General features: G+C 51.9%; 1 pseudogene across 1 annotated transcript; it reads right to left on the reverse strand.

Annotated features, from left to right (window-relative positions):
- Positions 1-7,364: 7,364 nt before the first annotated feature.
- On the reverse strand, positions 7,365-8,981 carry LOC308577955 (zinc finger and BTB domain-containing protein 9 pseudogene; annotated as a pseudogene). The gene has a single exon. The product of its transcript is annotated as a zinc finger and BTB domain-containing protein 9 pseudogene (transcript).
- Positions 8,982-16,024: the final 7,043 nt, after the last annotated feature.

Here is a 16,024-nt window from a genome sequence, read left to right on the forward strand (position 1 = left end):
TAAAAGGAAGAGCAAGGAAGTGGTAGGAGAAGTCAAAATAAAAAAAATTGCAATTCAGTTGCAATTCAGCAGCTTCTCTTTCCAGTCTATTTCTGAAATTCCTTTGTAGTAAAACAGCTACTTTGAGATCTTGTATAGAATGTCCTGGGAGATTGAAGTGTTCTCCTACTGGTTTCTCTGTTTTGTGATTCTTGATGTCAGATTTATGTCCGTTTATTCTTTGGCGTAAGGTTTGGCCTGTTTGTCCAATATAGAGAGCTGAAGGACACTGTTGGCATTTGATGGCATACACAATGTTAGACGATGAGCAATTAAATAGTCCCGAGATGGTATGTGTGATGTTGTTGGGGCCAGTAATGGTGTTGTCCGGGTGTATGTGCCGGGTGTATGCAGCTGCTGAATTGCAACTCATTACCAAACTTAAAACAATGGAGACACCTGGTCTGAACAAAGACATTGGATTCTTATCTCATTATACATGATAAGCCATTTCTCACCTTCTCACCCCTTGCCTTTTCCTGTAAGACCTATTACAGTTGTTAAGAGTCGTCAACAGGCTCATCTCAGCTATCTGCCAATCTCCCATTCCCACCACCCTTCTGAGTAACACCCCTCCCCACCTTCTCACTATATAGAAGGATCTGGCAACTTCTGTTTCAGTGTATCTGAAGAAGTGTGCATGCACACGAAAGCTCATACCAAGAACTAACTTAGTTTGTCTTTAAGGTGCTACTGGAAGGAATTTTTTTATTTTGACTATGGCAGACCAACACGGCTACCTATCTGTAACTGGTAGGAGAAGAAGGGGGTATGCTATTGGGTGACCAAGAGAAGGCAGAACTGTTCAACACCTATTGTCTTCATCCAAAAGGAAAGTGATGCCCAACCTGGTGATAATCAAATAAATGATGTAAGGAGGGAACTGCAGCCCAAGTTAGAAAATGAGGTAACAAGAAATGAATTCAGATCTCCAGGGCCTGATGGGCTGCATCCAAGGCTACTAAAGGAGCTTGAGGATGTACCGTATGTTTCGCACCATAGGACGCACCGGACAATAGGACGCACTTTGTTTTAGAGGGGGGAGAACAAGGGAAAAAAATTCTCCCCCTCTCTGCCCAGTGCCCCTTCAGTGAAGCGGCAGGAGGCGCTGCACAGAGAGGGGGAGAACTTTCCCCCTCTTGTTTTCCTGCTCTAAAACAAGGTGCCGTTTAAGGTGCGTTCAGGCGGCTACCTTGGAAGCCTGGAGAGCGAGAGGGGTCGGTGTGCACTGACCCCTCTCGCTCTCCGGGCTTCAGGTTCCTTTCGACCTGCTCTTTGGGGCTGGGGGGGGGGGAAGCCCACCCCCAGCCCCAAAGAGCAGGTCAGGGAGCAGCGGAAAGGCGCAGCAGAGAGGCTTCTGCCATAGCCGCATGCCACCTCTTCAGCCGGGCGAGGGTCGCGGGGCTATGGCGTCTTCGCTCCATAGGACGCACACACATTTCCCCTTCATTTTTGAAGGGGAAAAAGTGCGTCCTATAGAGCGAAAAATACGGTAATCTCAGAGCCTTTGTCTGTGATCTTTGAGAATTCTTGGAGAACAGGTGAGGTCCCTACAGACTGGAGGCGGAAAAGGATCTAGTAGCACATCTAGGCCACCAGCCCAAGTTGATCTAATGGAAATGAGATTCTGACTAAACAACAGGGAAAACATTCTGATGGTAAGAGACAGTGGAAAGGAACTACCTTGGAAACTGTGCTTAAAACACCATCTCTGCTTAAAAGCTCTTTCATTGGCAGAGCTTGAGATCCAACAAATATGAGGGAAGTTGAAGTCTCCCACGAGTTCTGTATCCCTCCTTTTGAATGTTTGGGAATCTGCTCTAGGAAGGCGTCATCCAAGTCTTCAGTCTGGCTTGGCAATCTATAACAGACACCCACCGTGAAGCCACTGCTGTTTCTCCTACCATTTTTATCCCTATACTCTCAATCTGCTTTCCATGCTCCCGGTCATGGATTTCTTCACAAGTGTACACAGTGGTACCTCAAGTTACAGACGCTTCAGGTAACAGACTCCGCTAACCCAGAAATAGTACCTTGGGTTAAGAACTTTGCTTCAGGATGAGAACAGAAATTGTGTGGTGGCAGCAGCGGGAGGCTCCTGGTACCTCAGGTTAAGAACAGTTTCAGGATAAGAATGGAGCTCCAGAACGGATTACCGTATTTTTCACTCTATAGGACGCACTTTCCCCCTCCAAAAATGAAGGGAAGATGTGTGTGCGTCCTATGGAGCAAATGCAGGCTTTCGCTGAAGCCCGGAGAGTGAGAGGGGTTGGTGTGCACTGACCCCTCTCGCTCTCCAGGCTTCAGGAACACATCCGCAAGCCTTCGGAGCGCAGCGGGAGTTCCCGCCGGGCTCCGAAGGCTTGCAGATAGCAGCCTGCAGCCCGGGGAGCGCAGCACTGCGCTCCCCGGGCTTCGGGCAGCTATCCGCAGCACTTGCCACCGCTCCCAGACCTGTTCTGGGGGCTGGGGAAGCTCGGGCTTCCTCCGCCCCAGACCCGCGGCTAAAAACGAAGCCGCGCGCAGCCTCTCCCGGCTGGAGAGGTTGTGCGTGGCTAAAGAGGAAGCCAAGACAGCCAGCAGGATGGATCCCTCTCGCTGTCTTGGCTTCTTTGCTCTTTGGGGCTGGGGGAGGGAAATAAAAATGTTTTTCTTTATTTCCCCCCCCAAAAAAACCTAGGTGCGCCCTATGGTCCGGTGCGCCCTATAGAGCGAAAAATACGGTAAGTTCTTAACCCGAGGTACCACTGTACTACTCCCTTCCAGTTTGGTCTGTTCCTTTTAAACAGGCTGTACCCCTCAGTTTCCACGTTCCAGTCATGAGTCTCATTGTTAGGGAATCATTCTGCCAGAAACAGAGGAGGTTCCAGAAAATTCATTTACATATGGGAGTGGCACTCTAAGCATGCATGGCTCTGGCTGGTAGTGCCAATAAGAAAGAGGAACTATCAGTTTCATTTTTTGCAGACGGCAAATGTCTACCCAATGAGTGCTGCCTGTAAATTCTGCTTTGCTGGGACTGCTGATGGACGCCGTTGCTGGAAAGAGAGACTTTTAACTCAAAGCGTGCTATTATAGCTGTTTGCTTTCAGAGTCTGTGAGTGATTCATCTCTAAGAATAACTTCAGTTACTGTTCACTGTTTCCGAGGAAAAACTCTTCTAAACCATTGAAAGCATGTTACTGAGGTGCCTTCACACAATTATCTACGAGCAGAGAAAGTGTAACGAACCATTAATATTCATTCCAGCAGGTTTCAGTAATGCCTTCTGAGTGATATTTGCCACCCTGTAGTGGAAGCGCCAATTTGTCTTGCTGAACTGAAACCACGAGTCGCTCCCTCCAGCTGCTTCCTTCTTGTACAGTCATACCTCGGGTTGAAGTTGCTTCAGGTTGAGCGTTTTCAGGTTGCGCTCCGTGGCAAGCCAGAAGTAACGGAACACATTACTTCCGGGTTTTGCCGCTCATGCATGTGCAGACGCTCAAAATGACGTCACGCACATTCACAGAAGCGGCAAATCGTGACCCATGAACACGCAGGCGCGGGTTGCGTTTGCTTCAGGTTGCGAATGGGGCTCCGGAACAGATCCCGTTCGCGTCCAGAGATACCACTGTAGTTTCTTGCCCTTTATCGGGTTTCTGGAGCATCGCCTCAGTTTCCTGTGCATCAATGAGGCTAGAAATCCCCAGTACCAGGAGTTCTTCTGTCTTCTGCAATATCATCTCCTTCCCCCTCAAGATCTAGTTCAAAGCTCTCCTCATCAGGTTTGCGAGACTCTGCAAATGTTCTTGTCACTGGCCTAGTCATATGGAACTCCCTGCCACTGGAGATTCAGCAGACGCCTTCTGGGCTGACTTTTAAAACGCCTCCCAAAGACTGTTCAACCAAGCCTACGCAGGCAGCTAAGAATACATGGTCTGTGGAGGTTTTTAATTTCTCTCTTTTTTCCACTCATTACAATTTTTTGTTTGGGTTTTGTGTTCTTACATTGCTGTAAACCACTTTAGGATAAAGCGGCATATAAATATTTTTATAAACCAATAAATGATTGTCAGACAATGCGACTAGAAGTGTGTTTATTTGCTCCAAGCGAGACCTGCCATGAAGACACCCCCCCCCCCCAGGATGGGCTTGCCCCTTGTGGGCCTCTGGGATATCTGACCCCCCCCCCCACGCGCCTCTGGCCATTCCACAGCTACTGACTCTTTGTCCTTTTGCTCCCCCCTTTCATTAATATACTGGGTGTTCCTCCCCGCCCCCAGCATTTGCTTCTCACTGCTTTGGTTCTGCTGCTGATGGCACTGGATGTTCTAGCAGGCAGTGAGAGAAGCAACACGCGATGCAGAAAGGTGTCTAGCTGAAACACAGAAAACCAGTTTTAGCACCAGAACTGAGTGCACCCTCATCTTATTTTATTTTAAATAAATCTTCATGCCCTGGGCAGCTTCCGCCTCCTGCAGACTTCCAAACAAACCTTTCTCCTTTTTTGACATCTATGCTGCTCCTGCTCAGAACGGGGAGGTTGAAGAAACAGCAGGGCCCTGAATTTCTCCACCCGCCATAAACCCCCCACCATGGAAGAATTAAGTCTTTCCAGGCTTTTCCTGTACTGTCCAGCCATACCTAAAGGTAAAGGGACCCCTGACCGTTAGGTCCAGTTGCGGACAACTCTGGGGTTGCGGCGCTCATCTCGCTTTATTGGCCGAAGGAGCCGGCGTGCAGCTTCCGGGTCATGTGGCCAGCAGGACTAAGCCGCTTCTGGCGAACCAGAGCAGCGCACGGAAATGCCGTTTGCCTTCCCGCCGGAGTGGTACCTATTTATCTACTTGCACTTTGATGTGCAACTGCTAGGTTGGTAGGAGCTGGGAACTCGCCCCGTTGCAGGGATTCGAACCGCCAACCTTCTGATCGGCAAGCCCTAGGCTCTGTGGTTTAAACCACAGTGCCACCCGCGTCCCACACTAGCCATACCTAGGCCGCCATAAAAAGCCAGGTGGCAGAGGGGCGACATAGGAGACCCCAAATAAACAGCAAGAAGAACTTTCTGACAGTGGAAGCGATTCCTTGGGAAGGAGGTGGGTTCTCATGGAATCGGAGAGTTGTAAGGGACTCCCAAGGGTCATCCAGGCCAACCCCCTGCAATGAAAGCCCAGGTCCCTGGGGGTGGGGTTTGCAACCAACACAAAGACCCACACTTTCACTGCCACCTCCATGGAACAATGGTGGCCAGAAGCCAGGGCTCCTTGGCACCATTCAAGGTGCTGCTTTTGACCTGCTTTTAGAATCACGGAGCTGGAAGGGACTCCAAGGGTCATCTAGTCCAACTGCCTGCAAGGCCAAAAGCCTCTCCTGGGGGGCGCCTTCCTCAACTGTGTCTGCCTTTGGATGGTGGAAGTGAGCCGCCCCAGCAAGAGAAGCCCTCCAGGGAGAGAGGCGGCCAGGGAGCAGTCAAGGGGCGACTGGTTTACCTCTAGAACCTGCCGGCGACATCTGAAAAGGCCGAATGCCGGAAGATACAGGGCAGACGTGTGCAAACCATGGGACTGGCTCCCACAAGAGACAGGGATGGCCACCAATTAGGCAAATTAACGGAGGATCGGGGCCACCCCCCCCCATGGCTCGTTTCTCCGTCTGTGGCCAGGAGCTCTGGGTCTGAAGGGTAGCTTCTCGCTGGGGAGAGGGTTGCGGCAGTCTGGCGCTCCTCTGGGGCTCCTTCCCTTTGGGGCAGGATGCTGACCCAGAGGAGCCACTGGCCTGATCCGGCTGCAGGGGTCCTCTGTGCCTCTGGCATTCCTCAAAAAGACGCCCCCTGCTGGAAGGGGCTCCTTCGTGATTGTTGCGTTATATTGCTGGGAATCTTCTCCCTGGTCTGAACCTCATTTCGTGGGAGAGGGCCCCTCCCGTGGTTTTTGTGTCCTTGTGTTTTTCACTTCTCTCTCTCTCTCTCTCTATGTAATAAATTAAGCTAAACTTTCAAAAGAAAAGGGGGAAAGACCTGTCCTGCCCCATCTCCAGGATCTCTGCTCCCTACCAATCTCCACCCCACAATTTAATAGCAAAGACAGCTTTGGGGCTGCCTGTGCAGGGAAGTTTTCAAGGTGGGACGTTTGGTTCTGCTTCCATCTCTCTTGGAAGCCGCCCAGAGTGGATGGGCCAACCCAGAATACAGAATGAAATAATAAACATAGTTAGTATTTCTATATCCAGTCTGTTTCCCCCTCTGCAGTTCTGGGAAGCTTTGGAAGTTAGCATAGTATCCCAGAGTCAGAAGGGACCATCAGAGTCACGCAGCCCAGCCCAGCCCAAGATCCTTCTTTGACCAACGTGGGACTCGAACCCAAGAATCTCGCGCTCCACTGAGTTATCCCAGCTTATGAACGGAGGGGGGGGGGGGAGAAGCCACCCTAGACAAAGTCAAGGCCATTGGGTCTGGTGAACCCAGGGCTGCTGACACTGGCTGGCAGCAGCTCTGCTGGATTTTGGACCTGTGGCCTGGAGATGCTGGGGACTGAGCGCCTGCTGCCACACTACAGTCCTGCGCTTCCCCCTGAGACAGCCCCTCTCCCTCCTGTCCTTCTGCACACAGCTGTGGGGCATGTGGGGCACCTGCAGCCTGCCAGCTCTTCTGGGAAAAGGGCGCTGGAGACCCCCTGGCTGCCGGCTGCCCTCCCTGCAGCCCCAAGGGCCAGACCCCTGGGCCGGCAGCAGGAGGAACCCGAGGGGCTCCTCTGCCCACCAAGCCCTTCCCCTGCCCAGGTCCTCTCAGAAGCAGCGTCCAGAAAGGCAGGGCAGCTCATTCTTACCTGGGGAAATCATAAGAGGGCAGAACAGTGGGGAGGGTTGCCGCCAGGGGCCCCAGGGATCTGGGACAGACGCGCTTTGGGGCACAGCGAGGCCGGGGGGCACAGGGCCGTGTGCAGGCCAACAACCAAAATGGATGTGAGGGAGGAAGAGGAAGAGCAGGGCAAGGCCACAGTGGAGCCTCCATGTCCAGAGCCAGTCCACCGGAAGACCAGGGAGGGCAGCAGCCGGGGAGGCCTCTCTCAGCCCCCCGTCTCCCCCCTGGAGCCGTTGGAGGGGCTGAACGAGAGCAGCTTTCCACGTCCTCATCCAGCAGCCAGTTTGTGTGAATGGCGGGGTTTTAATGTCGATTTCAAAATTGTGCATTGAATTAGATTTTAAATGGTGTCCAGACAGAGGCAGAGAAGTGGGGGGTGCGCAGACGCCACCTGGGGGCAGCAGGGACTCCCCCCCAAGAAGGTGGGGCAGGAAGAGCAGGCCTGTACAAGGCCCCACAGCTTACATGCCTGGGAAGGGGGGACTGTCCAGGAAGGGGAGAGCCCTCTTGACGGAGCCCCCCTCCCCATCACCTGGGGCTTAACCCTTCGCTCCCTGCCTTTCACGCCAGCCTGATCCCCAAAGTGGCGGGGCTGGCGAAGGGGGGTCTTTGGGCGTGTCTATGCCATCGCCCCCCAGCACAGGGGGAGGTGCCCTGCCCACCACACGTACTCTGGCCCCCTGACCCCCAAACCCGCCTCCGTGCCCCCAAGAGGGTCCACAGGGATTCCCATCCCTCCATCCATCTCTGGGTGGGCCTCTCCCCCCTGCTTCTACTTGTAGGTCCAGCAGGCGGTGGCCCAGCCCTGCCCCTTGCAGATCTCCTTGTGCTTGAGGAAGCAGCTCTGGACGCGGAACTTGCGCCCGCAGTCCTCGCAGGCGTACAGGTTGCCGCCGTGCGTCTTCATGTGCTCGGTCAGGTGGTGCTTCAGCTTGAACTTCTTGTTGCAGACGGAGCAGCCAAAGGGGCGCAGGCTGAAGGTCAGCATGATGTGGCGGTCCCGCTTGGGCTTGACCGCAAAGCGCTTCCCGCACAGGCAGCCAAACTTCTTGCCGTCGGGCGCAGACATCAGCTTGACGGGCGCGTGAACCACCTGCCCGTGCACGGCGTGCGCCAGGATCTCGTTGCCATGGAGGTCCACGGGCTTCCACGAACTCTCGGGGAAGGCCACCGAGTCCGCCTTTGTCGAGAAGCCGCCGCCAGGGCCGCTGGACGAGGATGCCGCCGGGGCGCCAGGGAGCAGGTAGCTGACCTCGCCGCTCTCCTGGATCTCGGCCGGGCACAGCCCCGACACGGCCAGCGGCCTGCCCAGAGACTTGAAGAAGCCAGCCTCCGACAGGCACGAGCTGCTGCCGGATCCGCCCAGCACCGAGGCCGAGGCGGCCGCCTCCTCAGCGTCAAAGCGCTCCTGCTTGATGTAGAAGACCTTGGGGGCCTCGTGGGCCGAGGCAAAGGGCGGCTCCTTGACTCGGCTCTCCTCGGCCTTGGCCGGCCCGTCGGTGGAGCCGCTGCAGATCTGCGCCTGGTGCTCCTCATCCTCCTCCTCCTCGTCCTCCTCCTCGTCAGGCGGCACGCGGATCTTCAGGACCTCGCCGTCGGGGCAGGTGCGCCGCCGCCGCCCAGGAGCCTCGGCTTCAGCCTCGTCCCTGGAGCCAAAGTAGTTGCTGCTGCTGGGCGACTGGCTCTCGCTGGCGCGGCTGGACCAAGGCCGGCAGGCGCCGCCCTCCAGCTCCTTGAGGATGCCTGAGCACTGGTCCACCACCTGCCACATCTGGAGCCCGCTGGCCACCAGGAGGTGGCTGGGCAGGGCCTCCAGGAGCAGCCTGAGGCGCCCCGAGTAGATGAGCTGCAGGAGGTTCTCGAAGGCGTCCGGCTTGATGACGCCGGGCAGCACGATGCAGTTGGTGTCGTGCAGGAGCAGCTTGTCGTGGAAGTAGGGCGAGGAGGCGGCCAGGACGCTCTTGTGCGCCTGGAAGACGCGGCCCTGGACGTGGATGGCGATGTCGCAGAACTTGCCCTCCAGCCGGTGCTTGTTGAGCGACTCCAGCAGGACGGCGGCGTAGTGAGGGAACTCAATCTGCACGCTGCGCGTCTCGGGCTCCATGGCCGCTGCAAGGAGGAGGGAGAGGGTGAGGGGCCAAGGGGGGAGGAGAGGGCACAGGGGGCTCCGCAGGCCAGGCGGGAGGGAGCCCAAGGGTCATCTAGCCCAACCCCCACAAGAGGCTTGCTTTATCAACTGTATTGCAGGGGGCTGGGCTCCTTTCCAAACCTTTCTCTCTCCTCTGCTGCTGCCTTGTCTCAGAAGCCTGGGCAGCCGCCCACCAGGGATTCCTGATGATACAAGGTGTTGGGATAAAAAACCATAAAACAACATTGTGATGCCCCCCTTTGGGAACGCTGCCTTCTGTAGGTGGCCACGGGAAGCCACAAGTTTGGCCAGGAGTTCCCTGTTTGACAGAAATCATATTTCTCTTTCGGAGGCTTCTGGCTGGACAAATTTTGGAGCCTCCTTGAGTCTGTTCATTTTCTAGTGCTGATTTGTGGGTTCATTTGTCTGTTTTACAGCACTGTTGCTGATATTTCACAGTGCTCCTAATTGTGTTCTGTGATTTGGAACAATGTGATTTGTTTATTTCTGTTAAAGTAAGCTCCTTTGAGCTTTCAGTAAACAAAAAATGGCATGTAGGCACATTCAATAATTTACACAGAGAGAGGAATTGGTAGGGACCTCGAGGGTCATCTTTTAAAATATTTTACTGCAAGCCGCCCAGAGTGGCTGGGGCAACCCTGTCAGATGGGAGGCACATAAGTAATAAAATCTTGTCCAGCCCCCTAGATAACCTTCAGGGTCCCTTCTGACCCGACATTTCTACGCTCCTCAGCTGCTGCTGCTGCTGCTGCCTGGCCTCCGGTGAAGCTCCAGGATCTCTCCAGCCACTGGAGCAGGACGGGGCAGGAGGAGAGTCCAGAATAGAATAAGGGGAGGGGTCTTCTTTTGCTGTTTACTTATTGACTTGTTTTCCTCTTGTATATTATGGTGTGAAACACCCTGAGATCTGAATGTGTTTTTTTTAATTCAGGAGTGTACGCCCGACAATGGAGGCGTTCCACAACCGAGGTTCCACTGTAATAATATGAATAATAAAAGCACCCTGCCTATCAGAGACGGAGGCGCCTTTGGGGCTCTCTTGGCTTCTCTCTTCTCGCCCCATCTTTCAAGGGGAATCTCTGCCACTTCATGTGCCTATATGCTCCCCCCCTTTCTTTCCTGAGATTTCCACTATTTACTTCCAGTAGCACCTTAAAGACCAACTAAGTTAGTTCTTGGTATGAGCTTTCGTGTGCATGCACACTTCTTCAGATACACACATACTGTACATACATACACACACACACACACACACACACACACATACATACAGTGTATCTGAAGAAGTGTGCATGCACACGAAAGCTCATACCAAGAACTAACTTAGTTGGTCTTTAAGGTGCTACTGGAAGGAATTTTTTTATTTTGACTCTGGGGTGTTAGCGGAAAAATCCGAGGGCTCCCTTGGACGAAAACAAAGACACCAACTAGGATTACTTGGAGCAAAACAGCAGCCTGTAGGCTTGGCCTTGATTGAACTGTTGCAACAGGGTGCTCCCCTCACTTGCAGGAGAGAGGAAGGACCCAGAACAATGGTGCGCAAGGCCTTATAAAGACTTTTGAAATTGCCACCCTGTAGACCAAGACCACCCCCTGGAACATCATACATACATCACAGAAGGGGTGTAACCTAAGACCACCCCTCAGATACATCACACCTACATCACAGACAAGGCAGTCCAAAATAGAATTTTTAATATTGTTTTTCTCCCTTTTTTGTTTATCTCCTGTCTGGCAGGTTCCTTGATTGGATTGCCTGGGGAGCCTGGCCAGTCTTTTGTAATGATAAATACTTAGTTCCTGGGCCAGGTCACAGGCTGACACCCTATTCAAACACAGACATACCCTTAAGACAGGATTTGTGAAGGAAAAGACAATGGGGAGGCTTTTCCGGTTTGACCTTGCAGAGAAAACATTTGCTCAGTTTAGGAACCAAAAAGGTTCCAGGCGTGTCTTCCTGTGCTGATCTATATATGTGCTTGGTTGGTACACTTATGAACATTATCATATATTTAAGAGCATAAAATTCCTATTACAGGGTTGCGGCAAATGTTATGTGCAAATGGCTTTAGATACCTCTTAGGTCCATATACCATATATTCAACCAAAAAACAGCGACAATTTGTTATTGACATAGGATGGACATATTGGCTGGACATATTCTTATGAAAATTATGGGGGGGCACATCTTTAAAGTTGTTAAATGTTACAAATATTATGCCTGAATGTATTCTTTCAACTTGACAGCTTAGGTAAGTTACCTAGCTTTAAAAAATCATAAAATCAACTCCTTTGCCATTTTCCTCTATTCCAACGCTATTTTGCCCTTGGAAAAGGGACTCCAGGAAGTGCCCAGAGGTGACAATTGCTGAGCTGATTGTTTACAGGTGATGGATGAAGTTTATTCTAGTACACCTGATTTGAAGGACATGCCAAATCCTGCCTGGCCTTCCTGGTTTGTGGATGGTAGCAGCTTTCTGGAGGGAGGCCAACGAAAAGCGGGGTACGCTGTAGTAGCCCTGGAAGGGGAAATCATTGAAGCCTCCCCACTTCCCCCTTCTTCATCCGCTCAGCTTGCACTACAGTTGGCTGAAGGCATAGACATTAATATATATACTGACTCAAAATATGCTTTTCTTACCCTGCATGCCCACAGAGCACTTTGGAAGGAGCGTGGCATGCTCACGTCAAAGGGGAGCCAGGTGCAGCACCCCCAAGCCCTTATGGATCTTTTAACTGCAGTATGGGCTCCCAGCCAAGTGGCTGTGATACATTGTTATGGACATCAAACTGGACTAAGTGATGCGGCCAGGGGCAATCGCCTAGCCGACAAAACAGCTAAACAAGCAGCTAGACAAGAGGCACCTGCTCTCTTCCTGGGATCCCTGATACCAGAGAAGATTGTGGATACTAGCCTTAGACCACCATACACCACACAGGAGCGACAAGTGGCAGAAGCTGAGAAGTTGGCAACTACTGATGAGGGATGGTATCTTACACCTGACAACTGCCTATGGGTGGCAGAGTCCCTAGCCCCCCAAGTTGTGCGTCGGTACCACGACTCCTGTCACGTGGGGCCCGATGCTCTGGCCAAAGATCTTGGGAGCAGTTACTATAGATCCAAGGTTAGCGTCTGAGGCCTGGAGGCGTTGTGTTCTCTGCCAGAAAAAGAATCCCAGAACAGGACCCTTACCTCCTTCCGGAATTCAACATCAAGGGACAGCTCCCATGGAGGACTTAATTATTGATTTCACTGAACTGCCCAGGTGTGGCTTATACCATGATCTCTTAGTGGCTGTCTGCACTTACACAGGAAGGGTGGAAGCTGGAAACTTCACACAGCCTACAGGCCTCAAAGCTCTGGGAAAGTTGAACGTATGAATAGGACTTTGAAAAACCAGCTGTCAAAACTAACCCAAGAAACGAACTAAAATTGGGTTAGCATGTTGCCTCTCGCATTGCTTCGCGTTCGAAGTATTCCCGCTAAGCATATTCATCTGAGTCCTTTTGAATTAATGTTTGCTAGGCCCCTGCCTTATGTGCAAATGATATCTCCACATTCAACTCATGATATGCATATTGAAAACTATTTGCAGTCTCTCTCGCGTGTGTTTTCTTCTCTCAACAGGTGGCAATTTGCCAGGACGCCTTGCTCCTTGGTTGAGCCCCTCCATTCGTTTTTACCGGGTGATGAGGTCTGGATACGTGATTGGGCCCAGACGCCGCTCCAGCCCTGTTGGAAAGGACCACACATCGTCTTACTTTCTACTCCCACGGCTGTTAAAGTCTCCGGCATAGCTCCTTGGATACATCATACCCGTGTAAAGAAGGCCTTCTCGGATTGGACTGTTACACCGCATCAACAAGAGCCGCTTCGACTCACCATTTCCAGACGTGCTCCAGACTGCACTCCAGCTCCTGCAACCAGCGTGGATTGAAAGGGGACATTTTCTTTCCTTTCCTTTTGCATAACTGAACTTTATTGAAGGTACCTGGGCCTGGTTTGCTTTACGCCACCCCTGCAGAGGGGGGTGTCTAGTGGGTCTTTTCTTTCAGCGTAATTACACCCCAGCCCGCTCTCTGGCACTTACCTAAGCCCCTCCCCGTGCATAAAATGGCTCAGATACGACTGTTGGTACCCGTGCTGGTATTTTTGTTGCCTTTGACCTTAGAAATGCCAATACCACTCACACTGACCAGACAACTGCTTCAATCGTGGGGGGCCCACCACACAAATAATAAGTGGGTTCAGGTTGCCGAGATGGTTGCGTTCTCTGCGAATTGGACCAATTGTGCCGTCTGCACCCTGGCCCCTGTAGATGCTCTGGGAGGAATGCCACTCCTCCCTGTGCCTTGGAATGAGTCCTTGGTCACAACTCCACTTGTTGCCTTCCAGCCTCTGGGCAACCATTCTTCTTTATGGAATCATTCTGTCCCTTTCCTGGTTCACCGGATCACTGGCTGCCTTTGTGTCAACAAATCGAATGACGCCAGTGACGCTCAGACCTATGTGGGCACTTCCCACTGTGATCGTACCTTCCCAGCCCCAACAAACATGCCTGAGTCCGAGACAGGAACTTTTTCTGGTTCCAATTTGACTGCATGCCTGGCCCGCTTGCTAACAGGCACCATATCTGCCCATGGTCAGGACGTTTACTGGGTGTGTGGCAGGAAGGCCTATCAAGGGCATCCTGATCAAATTTGCAGATGACACCAAACTGGGAGGGGTGGCTAACACCCCAGAGGACAGGATCACACTTCAAAACGACCTTGACAAATTAGAGAACTGGGCCAAAACAAACAAAATGAATTTTAACAGGGAGAAATGTAAAGTATTGCACTTGGGCAAAAGAAATGAGAAGCACAAATACAAGATGGGTGACACCTGGCTTGAGAGCAGTACATGTGAAAAGGATCTAGGAGTCTTGGTTGACCACAAACTTGACATGAGCCAACAGTGTGACGCGGCAGCTAAAAAAGCCAATGCAATTCTGGGCTGCATCAATAGGAGTATAGCATCTAGATCAAGGGAAGTAATAGTGCCACTGTATTCTGCTCTGGTCAGACCACACCTGGAGTACTGTGTCCAGTTCTGGGCACCACAATTCAAGAAGGACACTGACAAACTGGAACGTGTCCAGAGGAGGGCAACCAAAATGGTCAAAGGCCTGGAAACGATGCCTTATGAGGAACGGCTAAGGGAGCTGGGCGTGTTTAGCCTGAAGAAGAGGAGGTTAAGGGGTGATATGATAGCCATGTTCAAATATATAAAAGGATGTCACATAGAGGAGGGAGAAAGGTTGTTTTCTGCTGCTCCAGAGAAGCGGACACGGAGCAATGGATCCAAACTACAAGAAAGAAGATTCCACCTCAACATTAGGAAGAACTTCCTGACAGTAAGAGCTGTTCGACAGTGGAATTTGCTGCCAAGGAGTGTGGTGGAGTCTCCTACTTTGGAGGTCTTTAAGCAGAGGCTTGACAACCATATGTCAGGAGTGCTCTGATGGTGTTTCCTGCTTGGCAGGGGGTTGGACTCGATGGCCCTTGTGGTCTCTTCCAACTCTTCTATGATTCTATGCCCTCCCAAGAGGATGGTACGGGGTCTGTTTTCCAGCCTACTTAATACCCCCCATGTGGATTCCTGACCAGATTGCCTCTGCACTCCCTAGAAGGAGGCGTTTCGACTGACCTGGCAACAATTGCAGGTGGGAGTTCCCAGAATTGGGGCAAAAATCAGTGGCCTCCAGAAAGGATACTGGCCCATTATTCTCCAGCCTCATGGAATCGGGGAGAGAAAATCTCTGGGGCAAGGGGGCTGATCTAGAACTTGAACCGCGTAATCAGACTCCAGGCAGTGGTAGAGATTGTTGCTAACACAACAGCCACGGCCCTTAGGTTAATTGCCACGCAATTGGATGAGACACGCGTTTCTCTCAGTCCGCTTAGCGTTGGACTTTCTCCTGGCGCAATATGGCGGCTTTTGTGCAGCGTTAAATCTCACGGGTGGGGCCTGTTGCTTTAACATCTCTGATCATGGTGAAGCCATTCGCAATTTGGCAGCAGGACTTGAAACAGTGGCCCATATTCCTACCGAAACCTGGGAGGGATGGGACATGTCATGGCTTGACTGGTTGCCAAACCTAGGATGGGTAAAAGGCCTGTTTTTGCTGCTGCTTGGCCCACTGTTCATCTTGCTAATTTTTTGCTTTTCTGTACCTTGCCTGCTGCAATGCTTGCATACAATGACACGCAATATGATTTCACGCATGCTTTGCCCCCAGATTATAGCTCTGACCCGAGTATATCAGCCTGTGCCTTCCTGGGACGAGCCTTGGAGGCTGCCCAAAATTGAGAGGTGTGGAATGAAGGGGTAGTTAGGGTTACCCCAGAAAGCCCTAAAAACTGTTTGTGAATTCCCCCCCCCCCCAGCCAGGCCTCGGCGTACGCATTTTAAAACTGCATTTTCCTCTAAGACAAAAAGCATGAGCTAAGCAGTCCTCTCTGTAACAAAAACGCTGTAACAAACCTACAGCTGAGAACAGTAAAGCCTTTCGCTTCCCAGATCCAAGATAACCTTGTCCTGGTACATTGACTTGCAACATACTTCCGGGAACAGAGTCAGAGAACGAAAAGCAACATTTCTATGTAAGAATCTGTGAAGGGGGAGAGGGAAGGAGGGGCTTTGGAGAACAGGATAAAAACCTGATGTAAAATACTTTTTGCTGCGGCCTGTCTTTTGTGAACTGAATCACACAGGTGCCTCTGCCCCCCCCCCCCATGGCAGAATAAAACACTCTTTCTCTGGATTAACCCCTTGGTGTCGTTTGGCTCCTTTTGTCTCTGCTCGGGTGCAACAATTTTTCCTACCCATGGATTAAAAAGGCTACATACCAAGGAGAGCCTAATCCCATCCCCAAACTTGCCAAGGGGCCAGACATGCAAAGGAAGTTCTGTTTTACTTTGGGTGGTGGGACTTCAGAAGTGTTTGCCTATGCTAA

This window comes from Podarcis bocagei (assembly GCF_964188305.1).
Source record: "Podarcis bocagei genome assembly, chromosome: W".
NCBI lineage: Eukaryota > Metazoa > Chordata > Lepidosauria > Squamata > Lacertidae > Podarcis > Podarcis bocagei.